General features: G+C 46.7%; 1 pseudogene; it reads right to left on the bottom strand.

Moving 5' to 3' along the window:
• Window positions 1-2,397: 2,397 nt before the first annotated feature.
• LOC149748192 (thioredoxin-like protein 4A) lies at window positions 2,398-3,876 on the bottom strand (annotated as a pseudogene).
• Window positions 3,877-17,142: the final 13,266 nt, after the last annotated feature.

Here is a 17,142-nt window from a genome sequence, read left to right as displayed (position 1 = left end):
TACAGCAGCACCCTTTTGCCCCTGCGCTTTTTTTTTTTTACTAGTTATTAGTTAATTTTTTAAAATTTTATGTTATATTGGAGTATAGTTGATTAACAATGTTGTGTGAGTTTCAGGTGTACAGCAAGGTGGTTCAGTTATACGTACACATGTATCTATTCTTTTCTCATTTAAGTTATTGCAGAGTGTTGAGCAGAGTTCCCTGTGCTATACAGTAGGTCCTTGTTGGTTATCTGGGTTTTTTTTTGGCGGTACGCGGGCCTCTCACTGCCGTGGCCTCTCCCGCCGCAGAGCACAGGCTCCGGACGCACAGGCTCAGCGGCCATGGCTCACGGGCCCAGCCGCTCCGCGGCATGCGGGATCCTCCCAGACCAGGTTACGAACCCGTGCCCCCTGCACCAGCAGGCGGACTCCCAACCACTGCGCCACCAGGGAAGCCCTGGTTATCTGTTTTAAATATAGCAGCGTGTATATGTCAGTCCCAAACTCCCAATCTATCCCTCCCTCTCACCCTTACCCCCCCGGGACCATAAGTCTGTTTTCTAAGCCTGTGAGTCTGTTTCTGTTTTGTAAATAAGTTCATTTTTATCATTTTTGAAAGATTCTGCATATAAGGGATGTCATATGATACTTTGTCTTTCATGAATGTGTTGACTGCTTGAATGAATGGTGTGAGTAAATCAATGAATGAAGAAATGGAAGTTGGGTGAGGAGGGGCAAACCCCTCCCTGCACGCCTCTGGCTGGCCCAACCGTGTGTGTCCAGGACACAGCTGTTAACAGATACCCAAGAAGTCAACCCTGCAACTTGGGAAACAGCCATGAGGAAGCCTTAACACGTCCTCTGCTTTGTGCTGTCTGTGCCCTGTTGGGAGTCCTGGTGAAAGGTGGGCTGTCTTAATGTAAAAATGAACATCTCTACCCATCAGAGGCATGGCTCGGGACCCTCTGCTTGCTGCCCAAAAGAAAGACTTTGCAGACAACTCTGGTCAAGGGCAAATAGTAAACATATTTTTTGTTGATTAACTACAAAAGCAATGCATATGTGTGTGTGTGTATATATATATATATATATATATATCTCCAGTCTTCCTTATTCACCAGTTCCATTATGTGGATTTTTCTACTCACTAAAATTTATTTGTGACCCACAAATCAATAGACATGGTGCTTTCGCAGGCATTTGTGGACATGGGCAGAGGGACAAAAGATTTGAGTCACCCATGAGCACAGCCCCAGCTGAGGTCAAACAAAGTGATGCTGTTTCAGCTCTCATACTGTCAACAAGGATCCTTTTCCCCATCTCACGAGTGCCATGTTTTTTGCATTTTTGTGCTTTTTGTTGGTGATTTTGTTGTTTAAAATGGCCCCCAAGTGTAGTGCTGAAAAATCTGTCTAGTGTTGCTAAATCAAAGAAGGCTGTGATGTGCGTTACAGAAAAAATACATGTGTTAGGTAAGCTTCATTCAGGTCTGAGTTACAGAGCTGTTGGCTGTGAGTTCAGTGTTAATGGATCAACGAAATATGTTAAATCAGGTGTCTTTATACAGAATCACACATAAAACAAGGTTATGGATTGATTGGCTAATGAAAATATTTTGACCAGAGACTCCCAGGAACCTGACTGACCTCATATTTCCCCGAGAAGCAACAGCTCAGTGTTCTGTATTTCAGTGTTTTCACTGACTTTATAGAACATAACTACTGCAAATAATAAGAATTGACTGGAGATATATATATACTTTTTCAGTATAAAATTGAAAGACTATAAATACATATATAAATATAAAGTAATAAAACATGTAATCTCCCTTTATCCATTTTCCTTCTCTAATCCTGGTCCTCTTTCATAAGGAACCATTGTTAACCATTTAGGGTGGGTCCTCCCATACCTTCTTCTATTAATTTACATTCTTAAATACATATATGTATATATATAATTTTTATGAGCATATTTTATGAAGGGAATTTTATACATATACAATATGTGATTTGCCCTTTATCACTTAGATTAGGGTCAGCAATTTCTTTCCTGTAAAAGGCCAGATAAGAAATATTTTTGGCTTTGGGAACCATATGGTCCCTGTCACCTGTACTCAATTCTGCTGCCGCATCAAGAAATCAGCCTAGGGACTTCCCTGGTGGTGCAGTGGTTAAAAATCCGCCTGCCAATGCAGGGGTCACAGGTTCGATCCCTGGTCTGGGAAGATCCCATGTGCCGCGGAGCAACTAAGCCCGTGCACCACAACTACTGAGCCTGCACTCTAGAGCCCATGAGCCACAACTACCGAGCCCGCATGCCACAACTACTGTAGCCCACGTGCCTAGAGCCCGTGCTCTGCATCAAGAGAAGCCATGGCAATGAGAAGCCCGTGCACCGCAACGAAGAGTAGCCCCCATTCGCCGCAACTAGAGGAAGCCAGTGTGCAGCAACAAAGACCTAACGCAGCCAAAAATAAATAAATATATAAATTTATTAAAAAAAAATCAGCCATAGACAACATGTAAATGAATGGGCGTGGCTATGTTCCAATAAAACTTTATTTATGGAAACTGAAGTTTGAATTTCCTGTAATTTTCAATATTGCAAAATACTACTCTTCTTTTGATTGCATTTCAACCATTTAAAAATGTAAAAACGATTCTTAGCTCGTGGGCAGTACATTCACAGACAGGGGTTGGATTTGGCTTATGGCACTTAGTTTACCGACCCCTGACGTAGATTATATGTTGGAGACCTCTTCCTGTTAATACATGGAGATCTACCGCATTGTTTTAATGGCTACCCAGTATTCCATTGTATGAATTTACCTCAATTTATTTAAAAAATTAAAAAAAATTTTTCCCAACACCACGTATTTTATTTATATCAGCTAGATATTTACAGATATTTGCTGATACAAAAATACAAGGACCAGGCAGACTGAAAGTGGAGGCAATGCCACCCTCACTGCAAAACCCTCCAGCTCCTTGAGCTATGTGTACTTTCCCAAACGCTTTCTCAAAGGCTTTAAATAGTTGAAAGTATTTCCACGTGACAATGACTCCACGGCAATGTATGCACCAGGACTGGACGAGGGCTCAGTATCTGTACTTGGTGGAGTAGTCCTTCGGAGACACGACCAGGCCGCGACCCTCCCGGGCCCCCCCACCCCCGTACGCCGTCTCGATGATGTCGATCATCTCCTGCTTGTCTTCCATGGCCTAGTTGATCTTGTTGTTGTTGCCAGTACCCAGGTCGATCACGATGTGCTTGTTCCTGAAGAAAAACATGACAGTGCACGGATCGTATAACTCATACATTTTGTTGAAGTCAGGTACTTCTGTAATATCCACAAGATAAATAACTGAGGAATTTTTAACTTTTAAAACAGTTGGGGTATCCAAACAGGGCTCGCAGCAAGATGAGGAAGATCCCCCATTATCTGCCGTTTCTTTTCAGGTATGCTGTACAGAACCTCGTCCATCTTCATACAAGTAGGGTCCCAGTCGTGTCCAAACCGAATGACGACCACGCGGTCTTCTTCCGAGAGGATGACCTGATCCACTTGCCAGCCATTGTGCAGGTGCGGGAGTATGTACGACATCTTGGGGCCGACGCGTCTGCGGGAGGGAACCACCGGCCAGCTCCTCCCAGCTCCAGCACGGGGCACCCACGGGGCCCCCACCCCATGGAGCCTCACCCAGCGGGGCCCCCACCCCACGGGGCCTCACCCCGCGGGGCAGTCGGTGCGCTGCCGGGACCTCGTCCCCAGACCCCGACCCCACCAACGGATCGTCTCCGCCCCGCGGCCCAGAACCCAGGGCTAAGGGACCCTTGGGGTCGTACACCCACGCCTCCCTTGCCACCCCCTCCCTCCCCCGGCCCGGCACCTGAATTTACCTCAATTTATATAGCTATTTCCTTATCGACGGACACGCAGATTATTCCCAATATTTCACTATAGCAGAATATCCTGTTCATACATCTTGAGGCGTATGTATTTCTATGGGGTGGGATTCTAGAATTGGAACTCCCAGTCCGTCCCTCCCCCACGCCCCTCCCCCTTGGCAACCACAATTCTGTTCTCTATGTCTGTGAGTCTGTTTCTGTTTCGTAGGTAAGCTTATTGGTCACCCTAATTTTAAGCAGGCGCGTGATATGGTCAGATTTGCTTTTTTGGTATAACTTTTTGTTGTAAGAATAATTTTAGATTCAGAGAAAAGTTGCAAAGATAGTACAGAGAGTTCAGTTTACCCATCCCCCCAGTTCCTCCTATTGCTAATGTCTTAGATACATTTGTCAACACTAGGAGATTCACATCGATACATTACTATTAACTAAATTTCAGGCTCTGTTCAGATTTCCCCAGTTTTTCTATCGATGCTCTTCTTCTGTACCAGGGTCCCATCCAGGATCCCACATTTAGAAGTTCTGTTTTTAGGAAGATAAACAGTAGCCATGGTCTGCAGGGTGGACAGGAGAGGCTGGGGTCTGGGGGCCAGGGGACCTGGGACGAAGTTGGTCAGGAGCCTGGTGGGAGGGGTTGATGTCAGGCATTCCAGCTGGTGCCGAAGGGGAGCAGGGAGGGGCGATACAGACCTAGAAGGTTAGGAGGTAGACCTGATGGGACTCAGTCGGTCTAATAAGCGAAGCTGAAATGTCACCATGTGTTGCTGCTACACCTCATCCAGTCATCCAAGAGGCAAATGATTATTGAGCCCCTACCAGGTGGTGGGCACTGATGTTCTCTGGACCCCGGACTCTGGGCTCCACCTGCCACTCTCGTACATCTCCATCTTTAGCCTGGTTTTCCCATTTCACTGCCTGGGAGTATGCTAAAACCAAACTCCACTCCTTAAAACAAGTCCAACACCAAAAGAATTTTCACAGCCTGTCCTTACTGCTGCCAAGAATATATATTACCAATTTCCAGTGGAAGCTCAAATGTCCCTTTGTAATAACCTGGCCTCCAGGCACTAAGTTTGAGAGGTCACCACAAGTTGGGACTACTCCTGGGGGACCGAGGGCCATGGTGCCCAGCGACAGCTGGGGAGGGGAGGCAGGTACCAGGCGGTGATGGACCCTGAGACCCAGGGGGTCCTGGATGCTCATTCCCTTGGGTTGCAGCCCGGGATTAAGAAAAAAAATCCAGAGAAATCCTGGTTGGCATGTTTCTAGCCCAGATGGAAGAGAAATAGGACAAACTGCTAAAAGGTTCCAAAACCAACACATGAGAAGTGCCTGCTGCCAGCAAATTCGAGGTATGTTGGCATGTGCAGCAGAAGAGAAATATATTCACCCCGATGGAAAGGGGAAGACAAGAAGACAGACGGCCGCTGAGAGAAGGTGGGGTGCTCCTTGCCAACTGCCAAACGCCAGCTCTGGGAAGAACGGCTGCTTCCAAACGACCGCGCGAGACTGGGGCGAGCCAGGAGGAAGGGGCGCAGACAGCCAGGCGACAGGCATCTCGAGTGTGGGGCTCGTGGCTTGTCAGCCCCACTCCATTCGGCTGTGCCCTCAGCCACTCGGCCTGCCTTTTCGCACCAGCTCAGGGGGCGTTCTGTCCCCGCATTATTTCTGGCCTGGCCCCTCCCTCAAAAGGGCTCCCTCCCTTCCATCCTCTCCTAACTCACACTCTGCCCATCTTTGCGGGCATTTGTTGCCTGGGGCACATCTCTCTGCACACCGTCCCTACATTTGGGGTATCTCCCACATTACAAATCCTGCGTTATCAAGGGAGAAGCTAGAAAACACCTCTAGACCTCTGTGCCTTGAATTGTACCTGACGCGTCCACGTGAGAATTGGGTTTGAGGTGGTGCCCCCATCAGGGGAACCACAAGGGGGCAGCAGAGACCCTTGATTCTGGAGGGTGTAGGGTTGAGCTCCTGGTTTCCAGGGCAGAGGGTCCTAGGTCCAGAGTGGCTGTGGGGTCTTCTCTAAGAAACTCCTTTTTGTGGTTGGGTACTTTATGGCTGATGGCTTCAGAGTCAGGCCCTCCCGGACATTTTGCCAGCTCTCTAATCGTCTTGATTAAACTCCTTTTTCCCCTTAAATGAACAAGAATGGATTCTGTTGTTTGCAACTAAGGATTGTGGCTATTACTCCATCTGTCTTAGTCATTTGGGGCGGCTATAACATGATACCACAGACTGGGTGCTGTAAACAACAGACATTTATTTCTCGCAGTTCTGGAGGCTGGGAAGTCCAAGATCAGGGTGCCAGCAGATCTGGTGTTGGGGAGGGCCCTCTTCCTGGCTTGCAGATGGCCATCTTCTTGTCACCTCACATGGTGGAGAGGGGTATCATCTCTCTTCTCGTAAGGGCACTAATGCCATTCATGAGGTCCCCACCCTCTAACTTAATCACTGGCCAAAGGCCTGCCACCTAATGCCATCACATTGGGGAATAGGCTTCAACCTATGAATTTTGTGGCGGACACAAACATTCCATCCATAGCACCATCCTTCAAGAGTAGCTGAAGAAACTTCTATGACCCTGTCCGGAGCCTTGGATTCTGCAGATGTGCCTGTCTTCAATGCCACCCCATCTCATATTAAGTTGCCTATCGTTTCCTGGTGTTTGCAGTAGTTGGGCTGCCTCTTCACTGGTCGGAAACATCTAGAAGCAGTGAGCCTATCTTTTCAATTGTCTCGTTTGTAGCATCTCATAGCTGGAAAGGGATTGAGAGGATATTGACCAATCCACCCAACTTACAGGCAAGATGGGGCTCAGAGCAGTGACCAGTGGAGTGACTTGCCAAGGGCTGGAAAGAGCAGAAGCAGGAGAACTAGAGCCAGGCCTTTTCTCCTGTTGCCTCCTGGAAGGATGCTGAGCCCGCATAGGGAATTGATGGGGAAGACGCGTCATGGCAGTACTTGAATTTAAACAGGACCTTCAGAGGAGTTCAAAATGCTTCATGGACCTGTGAGTTCCAGACTGTATAATTTATACTCCTGGGAAGTACCAAGAGAAGAGAAAGCCTCTTCTGTTTACAGCAGGGAAAACTGAGGTCCGAAGGAACTGATTTGCCCAAGATCAGTATCAGAGTTAGAAGTCTCCAGCTCCTTGGATTCCCAAGTCTGTTTCAGGAAAACCAAAGGATGTGGGTTCCTGTAATGGAAACCCAAGAAGTGTTTGAGACTGCCGCCTGAGACCCACCCCCTGAATAATGCTGAGTCCTTAGGTGTTCCTTGGAGAGGGGAGGATGGAAAGTCCCTGTATTAGGTACCCATTGCTGCTAACGCATGTCTCCAAAGCTTGTGTTTTAAAACGACCCCGGGCATTTATTATCTCACAGTTTCTGTGGGTCAGGAATTTGGGGGCAGTCACAGGATGCCAGTGTCTGGGATCATCTTGAAGCCTCCTTTATGAATATGCCTGGTTCTCAACTGGGAAACTGGAATGGCTGGGGGCACAGGCATCTCTCTCTATCTCTGTCTCTTTGCAGTTTTTCCAGCAAGTTGGCTTTAGGGCAGCTCAGGGATCCAAAGGTGTGTGTTCTGCGAGAGCGTGCCAGCCCTAGCCTTAGAGTTGCATAACGTCACCTCCACTGCACTTTGTACTTTAGTGAGTTAGAAGTGAGTTACGGAGCTGGCTGTATTCAAACGGAGGTGAGTGAGGCATCATATCTTTACGGGAAGGGAGTAAAGAATTTGAGGATATGTTTTAGAACCACCGCAGACTCCAAGTTCCATAGAGTGAAGTGATTTCCCCCAGTTATATGACTAATGGGTCAGTGAGCGGGACCTGGATAGGAACAGGACAACCACTGGCTCATTGTCTTTTTAACAACCAGCATTAAAGTACTGAGAGAGAGCCAGAGAAGGGGGTCTGATTTGGATTTTCTTTAGGGTGTTACCTCATTTTTAAGCTGCTTAAACAAACAAACAAACAGCAGACAAACATACCCTTAATGAATCATTGCTAGTAATAATTGTGATCATGCCCCTTTATATTTGTGTAGCACTTGGTCTAGACCCACACTGAATGACTTGTTTAAGATCGGATAGCAAGTCAGGTCAGAAACAGAATTAGAGCCAGAACCCCGGGGGTCCTTATTCTTTTTTTTTTTTTAATTTTATTGTTGATTTCTCTTTGCTTTGCTGTGTTGGCAACCCCCCAGGGTAAACCGTCTACTCCTTTATGAGAATATTCTCATTGCATCTTCCCTCAATAGCAGCTGTGGTGCCCATCGCTGACTCCTGGGCAGCTGCAGACTGGATAACAACCGGGAAGCGTGGCTCTGGCTATCGCCAGGCAGGGCAAAGTGTCGCAAGGTTAAGGGAGCAGCAGAAAGTACTGGAACTAGCTCCCTGATCTCATAGATTCAGAAACCAAGGCAGGGTGGGCTGGTGGGCTATTGCTTAAGTCCTTTGATGAATCATGAAAAGGGTGGCATTCTAATCCAGGTCTCAGTGTAAAATCTAGATCTCACCCTCCATTTGGATTCCTGTGTATTTCTGAAATGAAAAGCAAGCTGGTTTTGAAAAAGCTAGTTATCATGGATTTGCTTGCTACAGAGACCCTGGAGGAAATATTACTTTGGGCAACTTACCAAATCAATCAATCAATCAACATGTAATTATTGACCGCTGTCTGTTGACTCAGCTTGGTGCTAGGTATGGATGATACTGGACGTAAAATCTTGGTTTATACCATATTTACAGTGATGGTTCCTGGCTTCAAATACCTTTATGAACCCAACTCCACGGAACATGCTATTCTGTATTGATCCCATGGATCGCCCCAAATGGTCTAATCTCAGAGAAATCACACCTCCACCAGTACTTTCTAGGAAAAACAAATAGTTAATACGTAGTGTGCTTTTCTAAAAAACACACATACGCATGACAGCAGTGAACTTAAGCACTATTGAGAAATCCGAAATGTATGGCAGCTTTCTAATTAAAAAGATTATTTCCTGCAAACTCAGATGGAATATCCTTCTCCTGCTTCTATGTTTTTTTTTTCTGTGAAACAAACTCTCTGCAAGAAATGTGAAATTTATTATGAGAGGGAACGTGCTAACTATCCAAACATCCTAGTCAGCCTGAGGAAACGAGGCAATGATGACTTGGAAAACACTTCCCTTTACACACACAGCCATTCACACGCGTCCAGGCTCAGCCCATCCTCCTGGCCCAGCTCAGCCTCTCAGCAGACTCTGTCGGCAGGGGGCATGTCTGCTGAATCAGAGCAACGCGGATGCAAATCACCTATTGGGTCTCTTGCTCTCACCACCAGACTAATCCAAACTCCAGCTTTGTCTATCGTACATCCTCCATGACTTTTCCCAGCCAAGGTTTCAATGACTCAAGTTCCACCATGTTCCCTGGAGGGGTTATACCGTAGCCAAATAGAACGAACTTAGCATTTGGAATTTTTTTTTCCCTTTGATTGAATCTATTTTCCTTTCCTTCTTTTCCTACTGTCATGTGCTTGCTGGATCCCTTAGGACCACCCACTGTGCCTGCTTATCAAACGCGTAGACTGGAATTTCCCAACATTATTTGGTCTCTGACACACTTTTTGAATTGTCAGCAGTTATGCCTGTGGCACTGGGGTCCGTCCCATCCCTTAGACTCAGACATGCTCCAGGTACAGCCATCTGTCTGACCACACTGTTGATTCTCTAATATGTACACATACAAACATTACCTCTTTGTGCCAGGGTCCCACAGCCCTACTCTCAATCTCTGAGCCAAATTTAGCATGGTGGAGTAAGAAAATGCAGAATGTGGCAAAACAGGAAGAATGTCTTTGAGACTGAGAAAAAGGTTAGGCTGTGCCAGCTAAGAATCACTGTCAAATATGAACCTAAAGAAAGTGAAACTCTAATTCACTTAATTTTCCCCCTTAGGCATTTTTATTCTTTCTTTTCACATTCTTGCTACTTCATTTTGAAATTCAACAACAATTTTCTAAGTCTTCCTTCTAAACTTTAACCCCAAATTAACCATGTCTAATTACAGGCGAATTGAATCCTTTGGCTGTTTAACTTAATCATAATATGGGAAATAAGCCTGATGTTATTTGTTGATAAATGTACCAAAATGTATATAGTCTTGCTTAATTCTAAGACATAGTACAGAGCCCATCATACAGGTGAGAAAACTGAGGCTTAAAGATGTAAAGTAACTTGTGACAGTCATAGGCTTGGAATTAGAGTTCAGATGAACTGGAGAACATAACCACTAGCAACACAAACAAACAAAATCATCTTGGAATGACCAAGGAGAAAGTTATGATAGAGGTGGACGAGGAACCAGACACACCCACGCAATTCGGCACTGCTGAGTTTCTGTCTGCTGTTCCACCACGCTGCATGTAGAACCATATGTGTCAGACCCATTTTCAGATCCCAGTGACAGCTGTTAGGTCCGGATGTACTCATGTGCACGTCACTCACATAGATGTCAACACTGCATCAAAATCGGCCGGGTCCAAGTCATCAGGTGTAGGCAGTCATGGGTAATTAGGACTTAGTCTGTAGGGAAGGCATCCAGACCCGGGTCCTGGAGTGCTTTTTGCTTTACTTTTACTTTTGAAAGTCTCATCAGTGCTGAAAAGGATGCCAGTGGCTCCATCCAACTCTGCAGCGGATCTACCAAACACATAGTGAATCAGAGTGTCTGGGTGAGTTACCCAGAGGTGCCTGCCTCAGGGATGAACAGAAAGAGCTCTGATCCCGGGGCTGCCACTTAACTTTTTTAGAACTCTGTTTTCAGAATCTCTGTTTTCTGTGCTTCAGTCCCCCAATCCATACGATGGATCAGGATCAATACTATCTCTTCTCTCCCTTTCTCAGAAGGATATTGACCCCCAAGGACAAAACAGAACTACCCCTGCTGTTTTTGCTATGTCATCTGGGAGCAGGGCATGTTTCCCATTGATTCTCCGTCGGGAGGAACGGCGAGGTTCCGCGCTTCAACGCCTCGCAGAGGCTCCAAAACTTGTTGGTCCCAGCAGGCTAGTGCCCAGGTTGTTGGCCCCATCGGCACACTCTGAGGTCCTGCTGCTTTTCACATGCTTCATCTCCAAGCATCCAAATTCCACCCTTTCTATCTTTGCAGCTCAGCTCAAATCCTGAATCTGCAGTTTGGGGTCAGTCCTAAGTTCTGGGCCACTCTCAGCTATTATGCCCCTGTCCTATTTCTTCCTTAACTTTTGAAACTCTGATTAGACATATCTTGGACCTTTTCACTCTGTCTTCTATGGCCTTTAATTTCGTTTACATTTTCCACCTCTTTATCGCATAGGGCTGCCTTCTGTATAATTTCTCCAGTACTATCTTCCAGGTCACAAAGTCTCTCTTTGTGTGCTGGTTTGCTGCTTAATTGTCTCCGTTGAGTTTTTAATTTCTATTTTATTTTATTTCCAGACTTTTATTTTATAGAAGTTCTTTTTTTATTCATATAAATCTGAGGACGCTTCACTCATATTTAAAAGATTCTCTGCCATTTATTGAAAATAGGTTATATTCCATTTGATAATTCCCAAACCAGAAGTCTTTGCAGGCTGATTCTGCTGTCATTTCTGCTCTCTCTTGATCTTGGTGCCTTGTTTCCTTATATTTGTAGTGATTTCTAGCTGCAAGTTTCTCATCTTCCTTAGAAATTGCTGGGAAGGGGCTTCCCTGGTGGCGCAGTGATTAAGAGTCCGCCTGCTGATTGCAGGGGACACGGGTTCGTGCCCTGGTCCGGGAAGATCCCGCATGCCGTGGAGCGGCTGGGCCCGTGAGCCATGGCCGCTGAGCCTGCATGTCCGGAGCCTGTGCTCGGCAACGGGAGAGGCCGCAACAGTGAGAGGCCCGCGTACCGAGAAAAAAAAAAGAAGAAAAGAAATTGCTGGGAATTCTTGGAGGCCTAGGGAAAAGGTGAACACCTTCAAATAAAATTTCTGTTTTCTTTTTCCTTAGTTGTCTAGTCTGGGATCACTTTAAACATTCTGCCTGTTTCTTTTATTTGTTGTTTTTTTGTTTGTTTTGTTTTTTTTCAGATGACCCATGTTTAGTGAATTTAGGCTACAAATACACAAGACTTCTGGCTTGTAGTTCTCAGAACAGATATTTCCCCCTTTGCTCCAGTGCCACAATTCAAGATAAGCAATTTTCCTAGCAGGTATTACCTGCTCCCCAAATCTGGGAAGGATGTTGGGTTTATTTCCAGTCCTTCCTTACACTAAATTCTATGGGACATCTCCTAATTCTAATTAGGAGTTCTAATTCTATGGGACATCTCCTATTGGAGAAGTTCTAATTCTATGGGACATCTCCTATTAGACCATTTACCTTGGGCAGACCTGGGTTTGGTCTCCTGTCCACCAAACCTCGTAAGGCTCCAAACATCAATTTTCAAGTTCGGTAGATCCAGAAAATTCCTTCAAGGCAGATGCCGGCTTCAGTCCCCTTCTCAACTTGAGTTCTGCCTTCATTTATTTACTTATTTTTTTAGCCAGAGTATTCCATACTTTCTTGCTAACTCATGGAGGCATTTGAAAATAGTGAAAAAACCCCAATATTTTCCCCTGCATCTTTAGTATTTCGAGCAGGAAGCCTAGCCTGGACACCTGGTCTACCTTATTGCCAGAAGCAGAGGTCTCAGTTTAAATCCTACCTTTTCTAGGAAGCATTCCACAACCTCTTCATCCTATAGGGTTTCTTCCTCCTCAGAGCCTCAGTTGGATTTAACCAAGTTAGTCATTTGGCATTGGAGACAGCTGACTCTTAATCAGTGGGTGATGGATGGTCCCAGCTGGGAGACCATCTGAGCCTGGGTTTTTTGGTTTTTTTTTTACTTTCTAGCCTATCCAAGACCCAGAGCTGACCCATTTACATAGGATGGTAAGCTTCCTGCTCTCCCTTCTTCCTCATGTGCCATATTTTACATTCCCCCCATTACTTTGGTTCCTCCCTGTTTTCTCTCCTCCTAAGTAAGTGAACATTATGACTATCACTGGGCAAACGTCACTCCCTCTACTTTATTTGAATGTCAACAAAATACTTTCTCACGAGGCAGGGGAGAAAAATAGCTCATTTTTCTTAACTGAATAAAAACACTTGGTCTGGGTAGTATATTTATTTATTTTTACTTTTTATTTTGAAATTTTTAATATAATTTTTAAAGGTTACACTCCGTTTGCAGTTATTACAAAATAATAGCTATATTTCCCATGTTGTACAATACATTCTTGTCACCAAACATTGAAAGAAGAGTTAGCACTTATCCTTCTGAAATTATTCCAAAATATTGCAGAGGAAGGAACACTTCCAAACTCATTCTATGAGGCCAACATCACCCTGATACCAAACCCAGACAGAGATATCACACGCAAAAAATTACAGGCCAATATCACTGATGAACACAGATGCAAAAATTCTCAACAAAATACTAGCAAACTGAATCCAACGGTACATTAAAAGGACCATACAACATGATCAAGTGGAACTTATCCCATGGATGCAAGGATGGTTCAATATCTGTAAATCAATCCATGTGGGTAGTATATTTATATACACACGTGATGAGAACTGTGATCAGTATGTAGACCTCTGTGTTAAAGTACAAACCAATGTTTCAAATTCTAAATGTGGAGAAAGAAAAGTTAACTGAACGACTCTTAGCCCTCTATGTGACATGAACTACTGTGTTATGTAAAAAGTTGCCATTCGATTAGAAACATGGAAGACCCTTGCCTGAAATCTCTCCAAGATCTTCAACATTTATTCATTAAAAAAGAATCCATTGTGCACCTACTACATGCCAGACACTATGTTAGTCACGGAGCCCAGTGGTGAACAAAACAGACATGGTCTTTGCTCTTGTAGGGCACACAGTGTATGTGCATATGTACCTGAAAGGAGTTGGAACATGAGACTGGACAAGGGTAGGGGGTGGGTGGGGAAGTGTGGCTGAGTCACCAGCAAGAACAGCACAGAGCCAATGCCTTCTCAAAAATACCTAAACCAGGCCCCACTTCCAGAGAGTATGGGTAGCCCAGGCTTAGGCAATTTTTAAAGCTCCCCATGTGATTCTAGTGACTAGCCAAAGTCGGAAACTACTGCTTGAATCAATAATTTAGGACAGAATTTCCAAGAAGGGGTCCTGGGAATGGGTCACAGACTGCAAGTTCCTCGTCCACTCATCCTCACTGCAGAGCCAGGCGTGGGACCGCCAGAGCCCCCAAGTGTGTCACCGCCTCCACAAGCAGCCTCACCTGTTTGCTGCCCTGTGCCATACAAATGTTGTGCTTCCTATGTGTGCCATCACGTGAAAAAGATTGGGAGGTCCTGAGTTGGAGTATCTGTACCATAGGATTTGGTCGAGATTGGCAGAATGATCTAGTGAAAAAAAATAAGAATTCTGTGTCATATAGACTTAGGTTCCATCCCTGCTCAGCCACCGATGCACTGTGTGAGCTTGAGCAAGTTATTTAGCTTTTCTTGGCCTCAGTTTCCACATCTGTAAAATGGGACTATCACCTATTTTGCATGTTTCTTATAAGGATTAAAAATAATACCTGTAGGGACTTCCCTGCTGATCCAGTGGTTAAGACTCCACGCTTCCACTGCAGGGGGCATGGGTTCGATCCCCAGTCAGGGAACTAAGGTCCTGCATGCTGCGTGGAGCGGCTAAAAAAAAAAAAAAGAAGAGAAAGAATTCCTATAAAGCACTTAGCCCAGGAGTTGGTTCATACAAGCCAGTGTTTAGTGCAGTAGCCATCATCATTGATGTGGTTACAATTGCTGGAGAATTCTACCCAAACTTCCACCAGGGCCAGAGTCAAAAAATTAAGCATGAAAGTGAAAAAGATGGAGTTGCGCAGAAACATGGGACGCGGTTTCCCTGAATCTCTGTTACAGATTGTCCCAGGGCTTCCAAGATTGGTGTAGCAACGTCAGATCAAACCCCCTGGGAAGTATTTGTGGAGACATTTCTGCCCAAGCCTTCTGCTCCTGGGGCCTCCGGGGTTTCCAGCACGTTCCTGTTTCAGAGACACTGGAGGAAACCTGAAGGTCACTCTCCTCCCTGGGCTGAGTCTGGGGGCAGTGGGAGTCACCTAGGGTCTTCCAAGCCAGGCTTCCTGGTGTCAGGAGAGGTTGGATGAGAAGCTGGGCAGGAGCTGCAGGTCCTGAAGCGGGCCTGTTTCTCCTCCCTGGGACAGGAGAGAAGGAAGGCGACGTGGGCCTGGGGCTGAAGCTATGGGCTCCATGACAGATCCAGCCTCAGGGCACTGTCCAGAGGAATGGTGGCAGTGAGACTGTAGGCTTCCTGCGTAATCAAGTCTCCCACCCAGACACTGACTGCCGGTGTCCTCGGGCAATGATGGCCTGAAAAGCAGAGGTGAGCGGGAATGCCAAGACACCTGCCCTCAGGCTGAAGGGACTACCAGGGCATGTTACCAAGGGGGCGATAACTGCTTGCTTTGCAGAAGGAATCTGTGACGTCACAACCGGATTTGTGTCCATGGCGAGCTGGCCCTCTGCAGTCCATCTAGAAAGTTATTCATGGGGTTGTCTTTGTCCTCTTTCCATCCCTCATGTCCCGCCCACCTCCAAGACCCTCAGTTGATTCTCTTGACATGTAATGTGCATCGCTCTTGGGCTGTTTCTTAATCTGTAACATGAGGAAGATAATCATGACACCATCTATGCAGGTGCTGACCCCCAGGGCCTCACTGAGGCTCCAATTCACACTTGGACCCCCAGGCTGTGCTATTTCCCAGACAAGACTTGTCTCTTCAAGAAGACGGTCAGTTCCTTGAGGGCAGGGACTGTGTCTCCCACATCCTGTGCAGCCCCGTTACCACCTCCTGTTGGAAACAGAATCAGCCACGTGTGTTTCCTGTGCTCCTGCCATAGAGGATGGCTGGCAGCCTCTCCACCTTCACAGAAACCTGTTCCTTCTAGAAATAAGGCTGCTGGGCAGTGGGAGCCCCTCCAGCTGGGGGCGGCCAGGCTGGGTTCCTTCCTGGAGGGCAGTGGTCAGGAGAGCTGGCCACGCCTGGCTGAGCCACGCTAAGCCCCCTCCTGCACTCGGGGGCATCCTCCCGTTTCCATGGCACCTCCTTGGTGGTTTCTGAGAGCCCATCTGTGGACAGTGCAATTGCATCCCATCCTCTTTGAGGGCTTTCTCATCCCTCCTCCTCTTCCTCTTTGATGGTCCCAGGACCTACATATGGTTCACTTTGGTATTGAAAAAAACCATTTCCTGGCCAGAGGATTCCAGCTTCCAGGAAGGCTCTCCCATGATGTGTGGGAGTCGAAAGCTGCCTGGGGGGCCTGTCTGTGGTCAGTCTGCTCTCCCCTCTCCTGGAAGCCGTCCTCTTTGACTCACCTCTCCTTCCAGTGTGACTTATATTTGCCTTGACCAGCCAGACCCCATGGGACGAAGTCTTGAAGAAGCCCACGGCTTCCAGTCAGCTGAAAAGACCCCTCAAGGGGACCCCTCAAGACTCCCTCCATCCCAGGCCTGTCCACTCACCTGCCCAAACCCGGGGTTTGGACTAGGCCTGAGCTTCCACACCTGATCTGTGACCCATTTCTCCTCCTGATAAATGTTAAAACCCCACGACTTCTCCCCCTACCACCAAAGGATAGTGTGATGGCTCCAGTTAAGAATGGTGATTATTTTACATACATTGCTTCCTTTGACCCTGCGGGTGGGCTCCCTCTAGGCACAGGCCAACCAGCCAAGAAGATGCTGTAGAGCTGCCCTTTCTGTCTCTTCCTTTGTGAAAACAATAGTCTCTTACTCTTCCCATAGGATGTCTGACAAGAATTTGAGAGAGGACAGGTGGTCCTCTCTCCCTCCTGGAGAAATGCGCGGAGGAGTTGAGGGGGGAGAGAGTCCGGGAGAGGGAACTCCCGGCAGGGAGGAGCCCCAGGGGCCAGCTTGGCTCTGGAAGGCTGAGCTCTGGCAAGAGGTCAGCTCGCAGGATCTGAGTCTTTCTCCCTCCTCTCCCCTCTTTTGCCGTGCTCTCACACCAGTGCGGCCAGAATGACCAGAGAGGGCCTGAGAGCCCACATGGGAGACCAGGAGAAGGGAGAGGCGGGACCCTGGGGGAGGGGGCAAAAGGTCCAGGCACTGGGAAGCCGCAGGTGGAGCAAAGAGGGCCTCCCACATCTCTGTGGACTCTTGATGGGACAGGAGATAAGACTC

This window comes from Delphinapterus leucas, chromosome 10 (genome assembly GCF_059928025.1).
Source record: "Delphinapterus leucas isolate spDelLeu-1000000601 "Yukka" chromosome 10, BTC_Dleu_Yukka2, whole genome shotgun sequence".
Taxonomy (NCBI): Eukaryota; Metazoa; Chordata; class Mammalia; order Artiodactyla; family Monodontidae; genus Delphinapterus; species Delphinapterus leucas.
Note: the sequence above shows the minus strand (reverse complement) of the source record. Positions and strands in the feature narration are given on the sequence as shown.